Source organism: Canis lupus, chromosome 20, assembly GCF_048164855.1.
Source record: "Canis lupus baileyi chromosome 20, mCanLup2.hap1, whole genome shotgun sequence".
Classification (NCBI taxonomy): Eukaryota; Metazoa; Chordata; class Mammalia; order Carnivora; family Canidae; genus Canis; species Canis lupus.
The window spans coordinates 32,502,113-32,521,733 of NC_132857.1; positions in this window are offsets into that span (position 1 = coordinate 32,502,113).

The window sequence follows — 19,621 nt, forward strand, 5'->3', positions numbered from 1 at the left end:
ATTAAAAAGGAGCATTAAAATTATTAGTAAAAAGGGTGCTTAGATAGATCAATCAGCTGAACCACCAACTCTTAATTTTGGCTCAGGTCATGATCTTTGGGTAAAGGGATTGAGCCCCACTTTGGGCTCCATGCTCAGTCGGGGTCTCTTGGATATTTTTTCTCTCTCTCACTCGCTCGCTCTCTCTGTCTCTCACTCTGCCCCTTTACCTGCTTTCTCTCTCTGAAATAAAAAATCTTTATATATATATATATATATATATATATATACACACACACACACATATATATATACTCATAATAAAAGAAGAATGACCATTACCACTGTGGTAGGCAGAATAGTGTGATTCCAAAGATTTCCATGCCCTAATTATCTGAACCTGAGTATTTTACTTTATATGGCAAAAGGGACTTTACAGAGTTGATTAAGTTTGAGAATATTGATATGGGGAGATTATTCTGGAGTATATGGGTAAACCCAAAGTAATCAGTAATGAATACTTAAAACTGAAAGAGGAAGGCAGAAGAATGGGTGAGTCAGAGATGTAACATGAGGACTGGACCTGCCTTTTCTGGCTTTAAAGATGGAGGAAGGGGGCCTTAGAGAAGGAATGTAGAAAAACTGAAAGCTAAAAGCTGAAAACAGCTCTCATTTTATAGCTTCTAAGAAAAAAATGGAAGCTATTTCTACAACCACAAGAAACTGAATTCTGTCATAGCCCAATATGGATGTCAATTCTCTCTCTAGAAATTTTGAAAAGGAACACAATCTTCCAAAACCATCATTTTAGCCCAGTGAAGTCTGCATAGGACCTTTGACTTACAGAAGTGTAGGATAATAAATTTGTGCTCTTTTAAGCCACCAAATTTGTGACAATCTTTTACAGTAGCAATAGAAAGCTAATACAATCACTAATTCTATTTGCCATCATTGAAAAGTTATATGGTCATATATAAAGAAACTTTGAATGAATTTAAAGATAAGTTACCGGTTTTATTTTGAGAAGGTAACATTTTGCAACATGCAAAATCAGTATTGGCAACTACGGAACTCTGACAGGTAAAGAGGCTGCAAAATATCTCTTACTTCCTCAAAGCCAAAAAAAAAAAAGAAGGGAGGCTACTGAGGATCAACACTTTTACTGAATCTATCAGACAATGGATCATATTCTAAAATCTAAAGAGAAAAACAACTGAGATAGTTTACCTGAAGCAGGAGCCATGATGAAGCACTGGAGATGGAATGTAGATTAGCATGAGAGTGAAAAAATTCCAGGAGTCTAGTCTGAGCAGGGTCCTCACACTTCCAGAATTACTCCTGATTCTTACAGTAAAGTTCTGAGAAAAATTTTTTATCTCATGCAAGGGAAAGAAAAAAATAACCATTAAAAAATAATGTCTGAAATGTTTTCCATAACAATGGCCTGCTTTGCAAAGAAAATACTTTACAAAAGAAGTTCCTTTATCAGAGGTTATATATCTGGGGAAGGGCAATTATCCAGAACTCCCTATTCCCCCAGGTTTCCTATCTCCCCCATGAGGAGAAATGAAGACAGAGGATCACTTCTGAAGGGCACAGGTGAAGAAATCAGACTCGCTGAAAGACCACTTTCCTTCTCTCAATACCTCACTATCATATCAGTAGGGCATTGGTATAATAACAGTAAATTAGAACTAAAAGAGCTACAAAACACAGATTTTATTTAAGAAAGAGTTAAGGAAACCCAAAATAATAGGAGAGAGAGGAGAAAAGACACTACAGAAAAATTAACTCTATTGCACTCATAACTACAGCAAACACCAACCCAGCTTCTAGCTAGATTCATATAAAACTCCATGGTAAAGACCTATTAACTTTATATTCAATTACCCATTTCATCATATCTATATCTAAACAAAGATTATAAGGTGTGCTAAAGGCAAGGAAATATTGAAAGAGACAGAGTAGGCATCAAAGCTAGACTCAGGTGGAGCACAAATATTGGAATTATTAGACAAGATATCTAAAATACTATGACTAATACATAAAAAGTAAAATGGAAAAAGTAGACAATGACAGAAACAGATGGATAGTGTAAGCAGAGAAATGGCAAATAGGAAAGAATCAAATGGAAACGCTAGAAATCAAAATAATGAAAATAAAAAAGGCTATTTGTAGATTCATCAGTAAACTGAACATGGGAAAAAATTAGAAAGCTTGTAGATGTGTCAAGAGAAATGCCACTAACTGAAATGCAAGGAGAAAAAAGAATGAAAATAAAAACTGAACAAAATAGTCCAAAACTGGGATAACTATAAAAGTTGTGATATACATGTAATGGGACTATATGAAGGATAAGAATAAAAAGGAGAAGATATATTTAAAGTAATATTGAAAAAAAAAGTAATATTGCTTGAGAATCTCTGAAATTAATGATGGCACCAGCCATAGATCCAGGAAGCCCAGAGAATATTAAGCAGGATAAATATTTAAGTGTCTACACCTCGGCCTATCATATTCAAACTGCAGAAAATCAAAGACAAACAAAAAATTGTCAGAAAAGCCAGGGTGGAATGGAGGAGAAGCATCATATGTATAGAGGAACAAAAAGAGTTACATTAAGACTTCTTGTCAGTAACCATGCAAACAAAAAAAATGGAGTAAAGTATTTAAAGTTTGGAGAGAAGTAAAACAAAACAAAAACAGAATTCTATATCCAGCAAAACTACCCTTCGAAAAGTCAAAGAGAAATAAATACTCTCAGAGAGAAAGAAATAGCAACAACATAAACTTCCTATAACTAATAAACAATGATAGCAAAGTTGCAGTTAAGAAGTTAATATATAAAAACTAGTTGCTTTCACGTACACCAATAAGGAAAATTTAAAATTTAAAATTTAAAACACATGGGATGCCTGAGTGGCTCAGCAGTTGAGTGTCTGCCTTCAGCTCAAAGTGTGATCCCGGTATTGAGTCCCACATCGGGCTCCCTGTGGGGAGCCTGCTTCTCCCTCTGCCTATGTCTCTGCCCCTCACTCTCTGTGTCCCTCATGAATAAATAAATAGCTCTTTAAAAAATTTAAATTAAATTAAAAACACCATAGTATTTACATTAACACCAGAAGAAGAAAGAAGAAGGAAGGAAGGAAGAAAGGAAGGAAGGAAGGAAGGAAGGAAGGAAGGAAGGAAGGAAGGAAGGAAGGAAAAAGTAGAAAGAAGAAAGAAAGAGAAAGGAAAGAAAGAAAGAAAGAAAGAAAGAAAGAAAGAAAGAAAGAAAGAAAGAAAAAGAAAGGAAGGAAGGAAAAGAAAGAAGGAAAGAGGAAGGAAGGAAGGAAGGAAGGAAGGAAGGAAGGAAGGAAGGAAGGAAGGAAGGAAGAAGAAGAAGAAGAAGAAGAAAAAGAAAGAAAGAAAGAAAGAAAGAAAGAAAGAAAGAAAGAAAGAAAGAGAAAGAAAGAAAGAGGTAGTAGAAATCGAAGTATGTACTGATTCTATATGCAGACTCAGAAGGGCAAGCACAATACCGATTAAAACACAATTGGAGGACCAGCATTATCTAACTTTAATACTTACTATAAAGCTACAATCATCAAGACAGGATTCTATTAGTGAAAGAAACACATAGATTAAAGGAATAGAATACAAAAATCCAGAAATAGATTCACAAAAATATTGTTAACTAATCTTAGACAGAGGAGCAAAGGTAATTCAATGAAGAAAGGAGAGGTTTTCTTTCACCAAATAATGCTGGGGAAAAAACATGGACATCCATATTCAAAAGAATGAACTGGAACAAACAACTTACACTTTTCACAAAAATTAACTCAAAATGGATTGTAGGCCTAAATGTAAAATATAAAACTTAAAAGTCCTAGAAGAGAACAGAGAAAATTTAGGTGACTTTAGGTTTGGCAATGCATTTTTAGGTATGATACCAAACTAAGACCAATGAGTAAAGAAATTGATAAGTTGGAATTATTAAAAACTTTTATTAAAAACTTCTATTCCACAAGATAATGATTAAAGAATAAAAAGAAAAATCCAAGTGTGGGAGAAAATCTTTCCAGAACATATAGCTGATAAAATACTGGTACCCAGGGGATCCCTGGGTGGCTCAGTGGTTTAGCACCTGCCTTTGGCCCAAGGTGTGATTCTGGAGTCCCAAGATCAAGTCCCGCATCGGGCTCCCTGCATGGAGCCTGCTTCTCCCACTGCCTGTGTCTCTGCCTCTGTGTGTGTGTGTGTTTCTCATGAATAAATAAATAAAATCTTTAAAAAAAAATACTGGTACCCAAACTATACAATGGAATCCTAAAACCCAATAATAGGAAAACAAGCACCCACTAAAAATAGGAAAATATCAGAGCAGATACCTAAATAAAGAAAATATACAGATGACATATAAGCATATAAAAAACACTCAATGGCATTTGACATTAGGGGATTACAAATTGAAACAATTATGAAATATACTACACAACTATTAGAATGGCTCAAATCCTCAAAACTGACATTGCAAAATTGTGCTGAGAATGAAGAGCAACAGAAGGTATAATCCATTGCTCTTGGTAATGCAAAACATAATATAGCCTGTTAAGAAGACAGTTTGTCAGTTTCCTACAAAGCTATGCATAGTATTAGTATATGATACAACAATCTTGCTCATAGGTATTTATTCAATTGGTTGGAAATGTATATCTTACTAAAAACCTGCACACAAATGTTCACAGCAGCTTTATTTATAATCACCAAAAAAAATTAGAAGCAACAAAGATGGCCCTCAAGAGGTAAATGAATGATCTATCAAACAATGATCTATCTATATAATGGAGTATTAATCAGCATTAAAATGAAATGAGCTATCAAGCCATGAACAGTCATAGAGTTAAATGCATATTTCTTCATGAAAGAAGTTAGATCAAAAAGACTACACATTGTATAAGTATATACATATACTCATACATACATATTAATTATATATAATACATATTCATTATATATATATTTATACAAAATACAAAACTATAGAGATTAAAAAATTAATGATTGGCTACATTTGGGGAGATGATTTGAGTAAGAATAGATAATGCACAGGGAATATTTAGGGTGGTGAAAAGATTTTATATGATAATGGAAGATGTGATATTACACATTTCATAAATCCCATAGAATTATAAAACAAAATGAGTGAACCTTAATATATGAAAATTTATAATAAATTTATCTCAGAAGTTATAGAATTCTAGTAGAAAATGCAGAATGTGACAGGAAAATATCAATATTATCCACAGATTTATAAAGGGAATAATGGAAAAGAGCTGACCTAAATAACTTTGAAAGTGAGTGGCATCTGCAAGACCAAAGAAAAAAGAAAATGCTAAACACTGTTATCCAGTTTAAAATTACTCTCCATTAGGGTATTGATTAACAATTTGGTCCTGCTATACATATTTAGTGGAGTTGAATAATTAGTAAATATATAATGTTGACCAAAGCCAGATATATCATTCTTGAAAAAGAAAGAGATTAGCAGAGAAAGAAAGCTAAAAATGATCCATATGGTAATGGGTTACAGTTGGTGATATTTATATGAACACACTTTTACTTTAATGTACATACTGTTGCTTACATGAGAAAATATTTATAAATAGGTATATGTACACAAGTTAGTGCACAGACATACATTTTCTTTCTCTGTCAACTGAGTGGGTAGAGAAGAAATGACTTCTCAGTGGGAGCAAGTACCTACTTTCCTAGTTGTTAGTTTCTAAAAACATTCAAAAAGTAACCAGAAGTCCTTAAAGAAATGATTTATTTCCAGACTGAGAAAGGAAATATACAAGATGAACCTCTAGCATCTTGTAGAGCCATGATGGAAGAAAGTACTCTTAAAAAAACCCTACAGGTCTCTATAATGGAGCCATGCCAACAGGACACAGGAGCCAATTGAAAGAGCTCCCAATGGACAAAGCTGTAACAACTTAAGCAAGAAAATAAACTAATATCAATTTATAACCTAAAATGCAAAATAAATACCCATGAGTCCATGTTAATACAAATAAATTATTAAGTAAACAAATAATAATTGGGAGAGAAAAGACAAATCTCTACCCAAAGGGTTCCAAATAGGGTAGCCCGGGTGGCTCAGCGGTTTAGTGCAGCCTTCAGCCCAGGGCCTGATCCTGAAGTCCCAGCATTGAGTCCCGCGTCAGGCTCCCTGCGTGGAGCCTGCTTCTTCCTCTGCCTGTGTCTCTGTCTCTCTGTCTCTGTCTCTGTCTCTCATGAATAAATAAATAAAATCTAAAAGAAAAAAGAAAGGGTTCCAAATAATTTATATAGATAGTGTGGTCTCAAAGAGGTGGAGCATAACCCCCCACTTCTTGTGCAGGCTATATGTAATTATACACAGTGATTTCCTTCCGAAGAGTCCTATATAAAAAGCAAGGTGAGAGGGGCACAGGGAAGAGTAACCTACAGCAGATAAACCCGACCAACACTACTGGTGATCATGCTATCATGATTTATGTCAACAGCCATAAATTATGTAAATAGTATGTTTCCTTGATCTATGGTGATGAAAATGGCACCTAATCTCTGGCACCTTATTCTCAATAACTGATAACTCTGTATAAAAATGAGAAAAGCCACACACATTGCAGTACAGGGACATCCTACAACATATCTGACAAAGTTTTCTTCACAAATATCAAGGTCATCAAAAACAAGGAGTCTGAAAAACTGTCATAGCCTAAGAAGATATGACAACTAATTGTCATAATGTATCTTAAGTAGGATCTTAAAACAGAAAAAGAGCATTAGGTGAGAACTAAAGAAATCTAAATAAAAACAACTTTAGTTAATAATAATCTACTATTTTTGGTTCATTAACTGTAACAAATGGCTACCATATGTAAATATGGTCAATATGTAAATATTCTAGTATTAATGCTAAGATAAGCCATGGCTCAGGAATACATAGGAACTCTGTACTATCTGCTCACTTTCTCTATAAATCTAAAAGTGTCCTAAAAATTAAAATATATATCATCAAATCAAATATATTTTATCCATTACTTTAAATATATTTATAAAATAAAATAATGGTACCTACACTAGCTTCTAAGGCATTAAGATATCTACCAATAGATCTATCAAAAGCTATGCAATGTAGCTACATGTAGAAAATTGAGATTTTTTTTAAAGAAAACATTTATAAGATACTCTATCTATATAATATATAGGTTGGATGACTCAATGTATAAAGATGTTGAGTTCCCCAAATGCATATGAAAACATTTAGTGAAATTGTAGTTTTTAAGAAAAGATGATAGAGGTATGATGTTTTATGTGTGTGTGCAGGTATCACACATGTATGTATATAGGTCTGTGTATTTAATTTAACCAGATGATTCTCTAATTTTTGTGGACAAAGACAAAACAAACTGTGAATATATGCCTTAATATACACAAAATATAATTATTAAGCTATAGCACTTAAAAGAGTAAGATACTGGCACAAGAACAGACACAAAAAAACCTATGAGACAAAACAGGGTATCCAGAAAGAAAGCCCAGAATTTTAACATTGTAGATTAGGGTGAAAAGATAGACATTTCAATGAATCATGCTTGGTATTTGATACTCATATTTAAAAATAAAATACACTTCAACTGCTACCTCACCTCAAAATCCTTACATATAATTTTTCAAATCAATCTAGCTGGATTGTAGACATAACTGTTAACATCAAATTTGAACAATGGCGGAAGAACAATTCCATTGAACCAAAAGGGAAGCAGCACATTTATGGAAGATATTTGCAATATAATAACCAACAGAGGAATAATACTGGAAATACAAAACAGAATTCCTATGAAATGTTCAGAATTGCTACACAACCCCATAAAAGAATAAGTACATAAAATGAGATGGAAAAAACATCAGAGAGGAGCACACATCAATGGTTCATAAACATAAGAGAAGATGTTGACTCTATTAACACGGATTAAGCCCATTATGTTGAGCAAAACATTTAAGTCACATGAGCATACATATAGCACTGTTCTATTTATACAAAATTGATAGTTCAAGTAAACTGGAAATTGTACACCTACACATACATATATATGTAATTTGTTAAAAAAAATATGGGTAGAACAGGGATTGGATATCAATAGGGAGGAATGCACACAACACTTCATTTTCTTGGTCATATTTTATTTATTGTTCTTACATACAGAATCTACTTTATGAAACTAGGTAAATAAAATACTACCAACATGGATTCCAAGGTTAACATCAGCAAATATAAAACAACAGCAACAAAAAATCCATACTGATATATGCTGGAAAGTATTCACTAAAACCCAGTAGATCACACTAAAAAGAAAAAAAATAGCATAAGTTGAAAATATAAGATAAATGCACAAAAAAAGAGACTATTTCATGAAGATCACGACCAATGATTTTCTCGTGTTAGTTAAATCATTAAATCTATTTCAATTAAAAATTAGAAATAAGGGAAACCTGAATGGCTCAATTGGTTAACCATTCAACTCTTGATTTCAGCTTAGGTCACGATCTCAGGGTTATGAGATCCAGCCCTGCACTCAGCAGGGAGTCTGCTTAAGGTTCTCTCTCTCCCTCCTTCTCTGACCACCCTCTAGCTCTCACAGTCTCTCTCTTTTTCTAAAATAAGTAAATAAATCTTTAAAAAAATTAGAAATAAGAATATATGAAATTTAAAAAGGTGAAAGTTTAACAATGCATAAAGGGAAGAACATCTCAACTAAAATAAGAGACTGAGAAAAAATGGAATATATATATTTATGAAAAATATAACTCTCCATAGCAAAATTTTTAGAAACATTTTGGTAATACATGTCTATACATTTTGCAGTGTTGCAAATTATTTCAAATAATCAGCTCAATTAGAAAACAATTTTTTAAATAAATGGAAATTTTATAGAAAACACATTTAAATGGCAAAAACATATGAAGGTATGCTAACACCAATAAGCAAATGGTGATTTGTATTCATTCTTATAACCAACCTCATCCTGATCATAAATTCTGTGGTTTCTCTTAATATTTTTGTATCATGTTTAAAATTTTAGGAGTCAAAAATCTTCACCTTAGACCAGATACCACAAATTAGAAAAACTAGTAAAATTATGTTTTGTTTCCATAGACTAAACTGTTTTACCTCTTAATCATATAACACACTTATTAAATAACCCAAACATGGTCAAACTTGAGTGGATTTAACATTACTTTACTTCTCCCATAACTTATCTTTTGTTGAGAGTATTAATCAAGCATTTATTTGTGATCTTAGGGGTTGTAGCCTGGGAGATACAGAGCTGATAGGAATCAAAGTGTGCTCTGAATTGCAGTGGGGAAGGGAGGCTTATAAAGCAAAATCTACAAGGTCATAACTCATTTTGAAAGGATTATGATTGGTGCTAGAAGAGTTTAAACTAACTACCTAATACACAGTTGACTATTTAGCTAACAGTTTATCTTATCTCTATCCAGGGATGGTCCATTGGCAATTCATGAAGTCAAAAGCTCATGGTGTTCTGAGAATTGAAACAGGAAGGATGCATAGGCTCTACTGCCTCAATGTCCTTAAGTCCCTGTTTTGAGTAACTCTCTTAGCAGTTGTTACTTGATTTTGAGTCTTCTTTCACAAAAGTGTGAATAAGAAGCAAATTTGTTTTCTAAATCAGTGTTTTAGCATCTGGAAAAAATTACTGTTTTTGAGAAAGTAAGGTGGTATAGAAAATAACTATATATATGTATATATATACATATAAAATATTCTAGTTACATCCTGTCCTGTTAGTAGCTTAGAGTATAGTTAAGAAAATCATATACACAGGTCAGACCTACACAAATATGAAGCAGCTTTCAATAGTGACTAAAGGTCATGAAATTTCAAGATGAGCATTTTGTGAACTAGTGTGTTTGAAAATGGCAGCTGTAAGGACAGAGGACTGAGACAGGGATTCATATAAATAATTTGCATAGATATTAAGGTATCTCAGGAAGGGAGTGATGTTAAGTTTTTTTTTTTTCCTAGGTTAAAGTGCAACACATGCAATTATTAGGTAGGTCTTTTGGTAATCTGAAAGTTAATGGAAATTCTATTATGATATCCATCTATATTAATATCAAGTCCCTGAAGAAGACTTATCATTTTTAATAAAAACTGGTTGGGAAATAAACAGTCTCCCTCAGGAACCTTGGAAGAAAGAGCAGCTGGGTCCCAACTGAGGCTCTGAGTGTGACAAAGAGTCTTGTGTCATTTTTTCAATTAAGTTTATTGAGACATACTTTACATTGAGAAAAAAACACCAGTTTTTAGTTAGATAGTTCAGTGATCTTTGAATGTGTAAGTATTATAAACACAATCACCTGACTTCTACCATCGGCCTCCATTGATGTGTGTGTACTTACGGCTGGCCCCTGAAGCCACAAAAAGTGCACACTATCATCCAGGAACCTCAAAGCTGCTAGTATACCCACAGTCTGTCCTGGCTCTTGCTTCTGTCCCAGCTCTCATTGTTACATAGTGTCCGCAGCTAGCCCTGACTACATAGTCACCTAAACCCAGCTCCCGGAGCCAAGCATGATCTCTGGCTACTACTGCTGCTTGCTCTAGTCTCTAGTCACTGGAGCAGGAGGTGCCGTTAGAGTCACCGATGGCCTTTGCTTCTACTACAGGTGCTCTACAACTTTTGCCAAGAATCATACAATTGACGTCATGGATTCTAGCAACCTGGGCCAATGAAACACCAAGGCCTTGTGCCCACAGCTAGTACATGCCCCCACACAAGTACCCCATACCACTAGAATCGGGATCACAGCACTCTCCAGCATGCCCCACCCACAGATGAAGATCTTTTCTTATAAGCTCAGAAAGTAGAAGTGACTGCATCTTCAAAGGCATAGATGCTTACACAAGGCTGCAGAGATCATGAAGAACCAAGGAAAAATAATATCACCAAAGAAAACAGTAAACTTCCAGTAATTAACCACAAAGAAATGGGATACATGAATTGCCTGACAACTAATTCAAAATAATTGTTCTAAAGCTAATCACAGAACAACAGGAAAACACAGAAAAAAATATGTATATAATGAAATCAGGAAAACAATACAAGAAGAAAATGAGAAGGCAACAAAGAGAAAACAATGAAGAAACAAAATTTTGGAGCTGAAAGATATAACAATTAAATTGAATAATTCAGTAGAAAGCTTCAACATGTGATATGATCAAGCAGAAGACAGAATCAGTGAACTGAGGTCATTTGAAATTAAGCAGTTAGAGGAGAAAAAAAAAGGAAAAGGTAAAAAAGGAATAAAGAAAGCCTATGTGACTTATAGGACACCATTCAGAGAGAGAATATGTGCATTATTTAAGTCCCAGAAAAAGAAAAATAGCCAGAAAGCTTATTTGATGATTTCCCAAATATGAGTAGAGGTGTGGTTTCTCAACTTCATAAAGTCCATAGGTCCCCAAACAAATTAAACTCAAAGATTTTCTCCAAAGATTTTCTTTTTTCAAAGTCAAAGAAAGAATCTTGAAAGCAGCAAGAGGAACGAAGCCTGTCATGTATAAGAGCTATCAGATGATTTCTCGACAGAAACTTTATAGGCCAGAAGAGAATGGATGATGTACTCAATGTGATGAAATGAAAACAAAAATTGCCAACAAGAATACTTTTTCTGGCAAAGGTATTTTTCAGAAATAAAGAAGAAATAATGGCTTTTGCAGACAAACAAAAGCCAATGAAGTTCATCACCACTAAACCTGTCTTACAAGAAATGCTGAAAGGAGTTTTTCAGGCTGAAGTAACAGATGCTAATCGGAAACACAAAAACTGAAAATATGAAATGTACTGATAAAAAGTAAATATGTAGTCAAATTCAGAATACTCCAAATACTAATTCACTAACTCTATTATAAAAGGTAAGTGACAGAAATATTAAAAAGAACTATAGCTACAATTTGGTTTTGAATACACAATATAAAAAGATGTAAATTGTGATACCAAGATCATAAAACATGGAGGGGGTAAAATAGTGAAGGCTATGTATGTGAATTCTGGATTTTTTGTTTAGAAGAATAATAAAGACTGAGGCAGATTGTTTTACATCTGGAAATAGGCATCTTCTGTGTGGGGAATTGAACTTCCCTTGTCAATACTTTAGCTGCTTTCTGAATTTGTTGTTGCTATGGTTATATTCAAGATACCATAGACTCCAAACATCTCTAGCAGTAGGATCCTGGTATATAATGCTTAGGGTGGGAAGCAGGATTCCATTTTATTTGTATATATTAGAATGTCAGTATCATCCAAGCTTTCAGCTGACTTTTCATGCTTGACCCTTGGGTATTCCCTTCGCGTGATTGCTCCTTTACTAGCACCAGCCTGCTTTTGCTTATTACTTTGTATCACTTCCTTATACGGAGGAGGTGTCCTTGCTTGGCTCTATAGGTACAGTGTCAGTCTTATGGAGGCTTTGTGAACTGGATATTCCGGAGTGAGAATTTTTCAGTGTTTCTCCCACTTTATTTCAGCTAAAGACTGCCTTATGTTTGTGAAGGGGAGAGAAGTTTTGAAGGGAGTTTTCTACCCCTCAGCCAGTGATAGGTTGTTGTTGACTTCTTTGTATTATTTATAATCATGTCCCTAGTAGGGTTTCTCATCCAGACTCCCAGTGCCAAAGAGATTCTTTTTCTCTTCCTTTTCTTTAGTAGTATAATTTTGCCTGAGCCCTAGGGTTGCAAGTTTTCTGCTTCTTCCCCACTAGCATAAGTCTTTCAGTTATTATAAATGAAGGCCATGGCAATGGTTGGGATTTTGGTTCTCTGAATCACCAAAGAGGACCCTCAATAATCTTCAGCCCTGTCCCCAAACTTTCCCTTGAATACTCAGTGGAAGCCTATGGAAAACAGCTCATGTGTAAATACAGACAACTCTTGGACTGGGAATTCTCAGTTATTCAAAATGTCATGCTAGCTCATACTCAGCCTACAAGAAATCATTAGGACAATAGCTACTTTATTCTCACTTAATTTTACAGAGGCCAATTCTTTCTCCTGTGCTGAGGCACCAGAAAACTATTTGGTATCCCATCTCTCTGTGTGGAGCATCCTCACTCTTTAGGAGTTAATTCATTGGTTGCCCTGCAGGCTCAACTTCCTAATGGACTTAAGAAAAAATTAAGACTTTTCTCATGGATAGGATAGGAACAAAATTGTGGATTTCTAGATTATAGGCAGCACTACAACTCTATATTGAAGTTTTTTGGTGTAAATTCCAGAAAAATAAAATAGGTCAACTTTTAACTTCTAAAATATCTCCATTTATAAATAAACAAATGGAAGTTCAAAAATACATACTATTAAAAAAAATAATAATAAAATAAAATAAAATAAAATAAAATAAATACATACTATTTATTAATTTTTGGATTTCTGTTTCAGGTTAGCTCTACCAGAGGAGTCAGTGACATTAGAGGATCTACCAGAGGAGTCAGTGACACCTCCTTTTTTTTTTTTAGAGTTTATCATACTTTTATTGGAACTTATCAAAATCACATAAATATAAAATTAATTAGAAACTGATGAATTTTCTTTCTTCATATACTCTAATGATACTCTAATAAGAATCTCAAAAACCTTGAAGTTTGCTATCTTCTACTGTCTTGTTGGACAGATAAAAAACTTTGAATGAAAATCCACTTCTTGGAAAAGAGCCAGAATTTATGCAGAGGTGTTCTGTATTGGTCAGAGTGAAAGGATCGTATTTGTCTGCGATGACAAGGAGGTTAAGATCCTCTAATGTCACTGACTCCTCTGGTAGAGCATGACTGGCATTTTTCTAAGTTAAGACAATTGAGGAGAATCCTACTTGTTTCCCTGAAATTACTTTTAAATACTCATCAGGTCCATTAACTTGCAAAGATAATAAAGAATGCTTTAAAGACAACTCTGATTATACTTATTGTCACATAAATTCTTGAAGGGAATACTTCTCTTATGTGAATTTCTATTTTTTAACTTTCTTTTTAGTGTAGTAAAAGTAGAATGACACCTACCCTTCTAACAATTTTTAAGTGTGCAGTACATTATTGCTAACTATAATCAAGGATTATAGTTTTACACTGGATTTCTAGAATTTTTTTTTATCTTGCATGACCAAAACTGTATACCAAATGAAAAGAAATACCCTGTTTTTAACTTCTTGAGGAACCTCCAATACTGTTTTCCAAAGTGGCTGTACCAGTTTGCATCCTACCAATAGTATAAGAGGGTTCCCCTTTCTCTACATCCTCACCAACATTTTTTGTCTCCTGACTTGTTAATTTTAGCCATTCTGACTGGTGCAGTGTGGTATCTCATCATGGTTTTGATTTGTATTGAGCTACCCTATGACCCAGGAATTGCACTACTAGGTATTTACTCCAAAAATACAAATGTAGTGATCCAAGGGGGCACCTACACTCCAATGTTTATAGCATCAATGTCCACAATAGCAAACTGTGGAAAGAGCTCAGATGTCCATCAACAGTTGAATGGATAAAGAAAATGTGTGTATATACATATCTATATATCTATATATCTATATATATCTATATATATCTATATATATCTATATATATCTATATATATACACAAACAATGGAATATTACTCAGCCACCAGAAAGGATGAATACTTGCCATTTACATTGAAATAGATGGAACTAGAGGGTATTATGTTGAATGAAATGAGTCAGTCAGAGAAAGGCAATTATCATAGGGTTTCACTCATACATGTTATATAAAAACAGCACAATGAATCATAGGGGAAGGGAGAAAACTGAGTGGGAATTCATCAGAGAGGGAAAAAAAAACTATGAGAGACTCTTTAGGAAACAAACTGAGGATTGTTGGAGGAAATATCGGTGGGGGGGTGGGATAACTGAGCAATGGGCATTAAGGAGTGCCCGTGATGTGATGAGCACTGGGTGTTGTATGCAACTGATGAATTACTAAACACTACATCTGAAATTAATGATGTACTATACGTTGGCTGATTGAATATAAATTTTAAAAAAGAAAAGCAACTCCCTATTTCCCTCATGGCCATCTCTGGGAAACTGCACTTCTACTTCTTGTTTGTATGAGTTACACTACTTTTAATACATCATATAAGTGGATCATACAGTATTTATCCTTCTGTGACTGGTTTATTATCATTTAACATAATGTCCTCAACATGGATGAACCTTGGAAACATTTTTAACTTTTATGTAAATCCCTAGTGCTAGTAATTACAAAATGTCCATCTATCTTACATTAGAGAAAATTGGCTTGCTTAAACTAAATACTGTTTATTAACATTAGAAGCTAAATAGAACCTCAATGGAAAATACATTCTTGTCTCCTCAATCATAGTGAACAATGCCACAATAGAGAAATGAAGAAAACTGAAAATAATTCTTTTTTGTTCATTTTTTAAAATATTTTATTTATTTATCGGAGAAGAGAGAGGGAGAGAGCATGAGCAAGGGGAGGGGCAGAGGGAGAGAGACAAGCAGACTCCCTGCTGAGTGAAGAACCTGATGTGGGTTTCAGTCTTAGGACTTTGAGATCATGACCTGAGCCAAAGTCGAATGCTTAACCAAATTGAGCCATCCAGGTGTTCCAAAGCAAAATAGTTCTTAATCATCTCAACAAGATCATAATCAGAAGTGAAAGTTGTAGGCAATTGCAACAACAGTTAGATCGGTGACCCAAAAGAAAAACTAAGCCAGTCATTTGAGGACAGAATATGGAAAGAGAAAAATTCAAACTTCTAAAGTATTGAAATTGATAGCATCAAAGTATATCACAACTGGGACTAGTTATAGTTAAAATTTATTGGTCTCACATCATCACCTATTTTACATTATCATCTCTACCCAATAAGCAAGTATACCAGATATTATTAGTATGATGTAATATGACATGAACAAGATTTGTAATCATCAACCATGATTTAAATCCTGTATTCAGTTGTTAAATGACTTTGGATCAATTATTTGCTCATAAATAGGCCCTAACATCCTAATTCCCAGGATATAAAATTTTTAAAAAACTAATGTACATAGAACACCTACTACATTTCAACTGAGTGAAGAAAGGATCAACTTTCTTTGTCTATTTTATTTTTATGAAAGCTCTCCAAGGGTCTTTGCAGTGCCTTATCATTTTTTTTTTTCTTAACTAAGAGGCACCTGGCACAGATTCACCTCTGGATTACTCAGGGTCATCAGAAAACCCCCCTTTTCTTTGAAGTCCTCTATCAATTACTGTCAATGTAATTCAAGTGGCAATTAATCACTTCCTGCCTTATGACATCACTTGTTTTCTTGTACTGCTAATCAGCAGCTTGATTTTCAAATTAACTGTTGATAACTTTCTTTACCTGTTAATTTGTAAGCATCTTAAAAGCTGGGATTGTCTCTTAAGATTTTGTCTAGCCAACAAAGTTTTAACAAATCTAGTAAACTCAAAGTTTACTGATAAAAGTTGCTGCTATGTTTTTAAAACTAAAGCATGCTTGTTCAAAGACACTGAAGACACTAAAGGGCTCCAAATTTATATAGTGTTTATTCCTGCATTGAGTATTTCCACTGAATTATATCTTTATAATTTGTAATATTTCTCTCACTGTGTATTCTTTAATGTATCTGTCTCAGTTCCTCTCCTAGCTTCATGATTTCTGAATTGTCCTCTATTACAATGGATCAGCTCAGATACCTGCAATTATTTTACTACAACTTGCATCTAATAATCTCTGTCTGGTGAGGTACAGAGTCTGCAACCAAACAGGTGCATATGCATTGTGAAAATAATTTTTCTCAGTAGTACTTGGACTTTATATTACAGATTACTTTTCTGGATGAGATTTACATCATTGTTTTCAAAATGCAGTACTTTGGTGATTTGTAGCGAATCCTTTGGAAAAACTCTTAAAAATACAGAGTCCTTGGTCATATCTAAATACTCCCATTAATAGAGTAATGTAGTAATAATAAAATTGCATCTGCTAACTGAGAAACCACAGGTAACTCAAAATTTGAAAACTTTCTATGAACTTAACATAGCTTGTGGTCCCAACCTACATTTCCCTATTTCTCAACTGTTTCTTCTTCATCACAATTTTTAGTGAGACCTTTTTGCATGAATGATAATGTTAATGTGGAATTTTGATTAGTGAGATTAAAGAAAAAGTAAAGAAAGGGAGGACACATAGATTACAATAGATCAGGCTCTTGTTATTTCTCTTTATAAGACACTAATCCATTTATTTTTTCACATTCATTTTACTTACTTTAATTGTAAACTTATATTAAATTTTTCATTTCTGCTACATACATTAGTTGATTTCTTTGTGAGGACCTCTTTTGTGTTCTCTATAGTTTTCCACACTTTTTTCTGTCCTAAATATATTATGGATAAGGACACATGTTTGTGTGTGCATACACATGCATGCACACACACACAGCCCACAGCCTTTGAAGTCATTACTATATACAGGTTTTAAGCCAAAGATTTCATACATCTCCATAATTCTATTCAAATGTCACAAAAATTCTCATTTCTGATGGGAATTCAATATGGAAACTGAGATAAGTAAAATGAAGTTACCCAATGTCACATAGCTAGAATTTATCAGAACAAAAATTTAAACCCAGGATAGCATAGTAAAGCCATGCTATTAACTTTTAACTCTTCAGAAAACCATTAGAGACTTCTACATTTCTCTTCCACATATTATAAGTGACTCCTAGACAATAATTTTTATTATCTATGGCATCATTTACAAAAAAATAAATTGATGTGTGTTAGCAAAGATCTATAATGTTATCTGGTTTCTGACAGTTACAGGACTATATGTTGGAAAGAACAGGAACTTAATTCTTGAAAAACTAAGCCAATTGGTATAATATTTTTATATATAAAAATAAGATGTAGCATTAATTAATAAATATAAATTTCTGAATTAATTGATCTTATACTTTCTTGCCACTTCTCACAAAATACTACATGTATACTAATGCTGATGCTGATATTAATTCCACACCTTCACTTCTCATGGTAGATCTAATTTTGATTCTTGTCAGGTCTACATATGTAGACCTTAAAGAAATAATTCCCTTTGAGGTTAATGTATAGAAGATACAGGTTGAGTAGATGAAGCAAACAAGAGGTTTACCTTGAAGGATTCTGAGAATCTTATGCTTTGATAGTCAAATTGGATAGTGGATATTAACATAAAATGTGTTCCAACATGAGTAGATTACGACAAATTCAAGGACACAGACACACAAACATATATACACAGAAAGACGAGTGGCAGAGAGAGAGAGAGAGAGAGGCCTACATATATAAAAGCAAATTCAAAGATTTTGTAACATTACAGTGCTCTATATATGCCTGTGTCTTCACTCAAATTTGCCTATGCATGACATAACTGCCCCCTCACACGTGTCTTATTAAATTTTCCCCATCCTTCAAGGAATAGTTCTACAGCCCAATACTCACCTATCTCATGAGGATTTTCAAAATTCCTGTTTCTTCTTCTGTAAGTATGGATCGCTAGACATATTTACAGTCATCATTTGACTCCTATTTTAGACAGTGAACAAGACAGGCCTTCTGTATATCATATATTGCCTGTTATGTACTGACCCATACTAGAGCAACTCATCTCTGGGACTTTCATGTTTGTAAATTCTCAGAAGCTGGAGACTTTCTGATTTGACTAGGAATAGTGAGGAAAATGGATAGCCCTAACTATTCGTTCAAAATGGATGAATATAAGGAGACTCATATGTTTGTAGATATGAGATTTAAAATATTTCCTGTATATATATCCATGTGCTATGGTGGTTGATTACATATCGTAGACAAAAACATGTCCATCTCCCTGTACAAATTTCAACTAGTACCAAACAGGTTTCAATTAAAACAAAAGCTGATTTAACAAGACTGAAGAGAAATTAGTGCTTGTACTTATTAAGTGATACTCCTTGTTAAGGTTTTTAAAAAAAAAAAAAAAAACAAAAACATTGTAATTTCCAAATTGTTCTGTATCCACATAAAATCACCAAAAAGTAGAGGTAAATTTTTCATATAATTATGTGAGAGATAGAAACCAAGCTCATGAAGTTAAGTAGTATAGGCAAAAGAGCAGTTAGCCAATTGAAGGGATAGATATGATCAAACACACTTTTACAGCATCTCATCACTCAGTAACATGCCTACTAACTCTATACATTGGTAGCTAAATGTGTTGTGTGCTCTCTTTAGGTTAAATGAAATACAGCCAAAATAAAACCCAAATATTTATTTGTCCTTTTTGCTTTGTTCTATTTTTTTGTTGATGCTGATTGTTGTTGCTGTCAGTGGCGGTGGTGTGGTAAAAAGTCTTTTTTAAAGCACCAAGACTAGATGATGTGTTTAGTGGAAAATCAATCCTCCTAGGACAGTGGAGAACTAAAACTTTGGACTATTGTCCTCTAGGAATAAGTGCCATCTCTAATTTTCTGTATGTAATGTATTTTTTTGTGCATCCTATTATATTTTTTTTAATTCCTTGG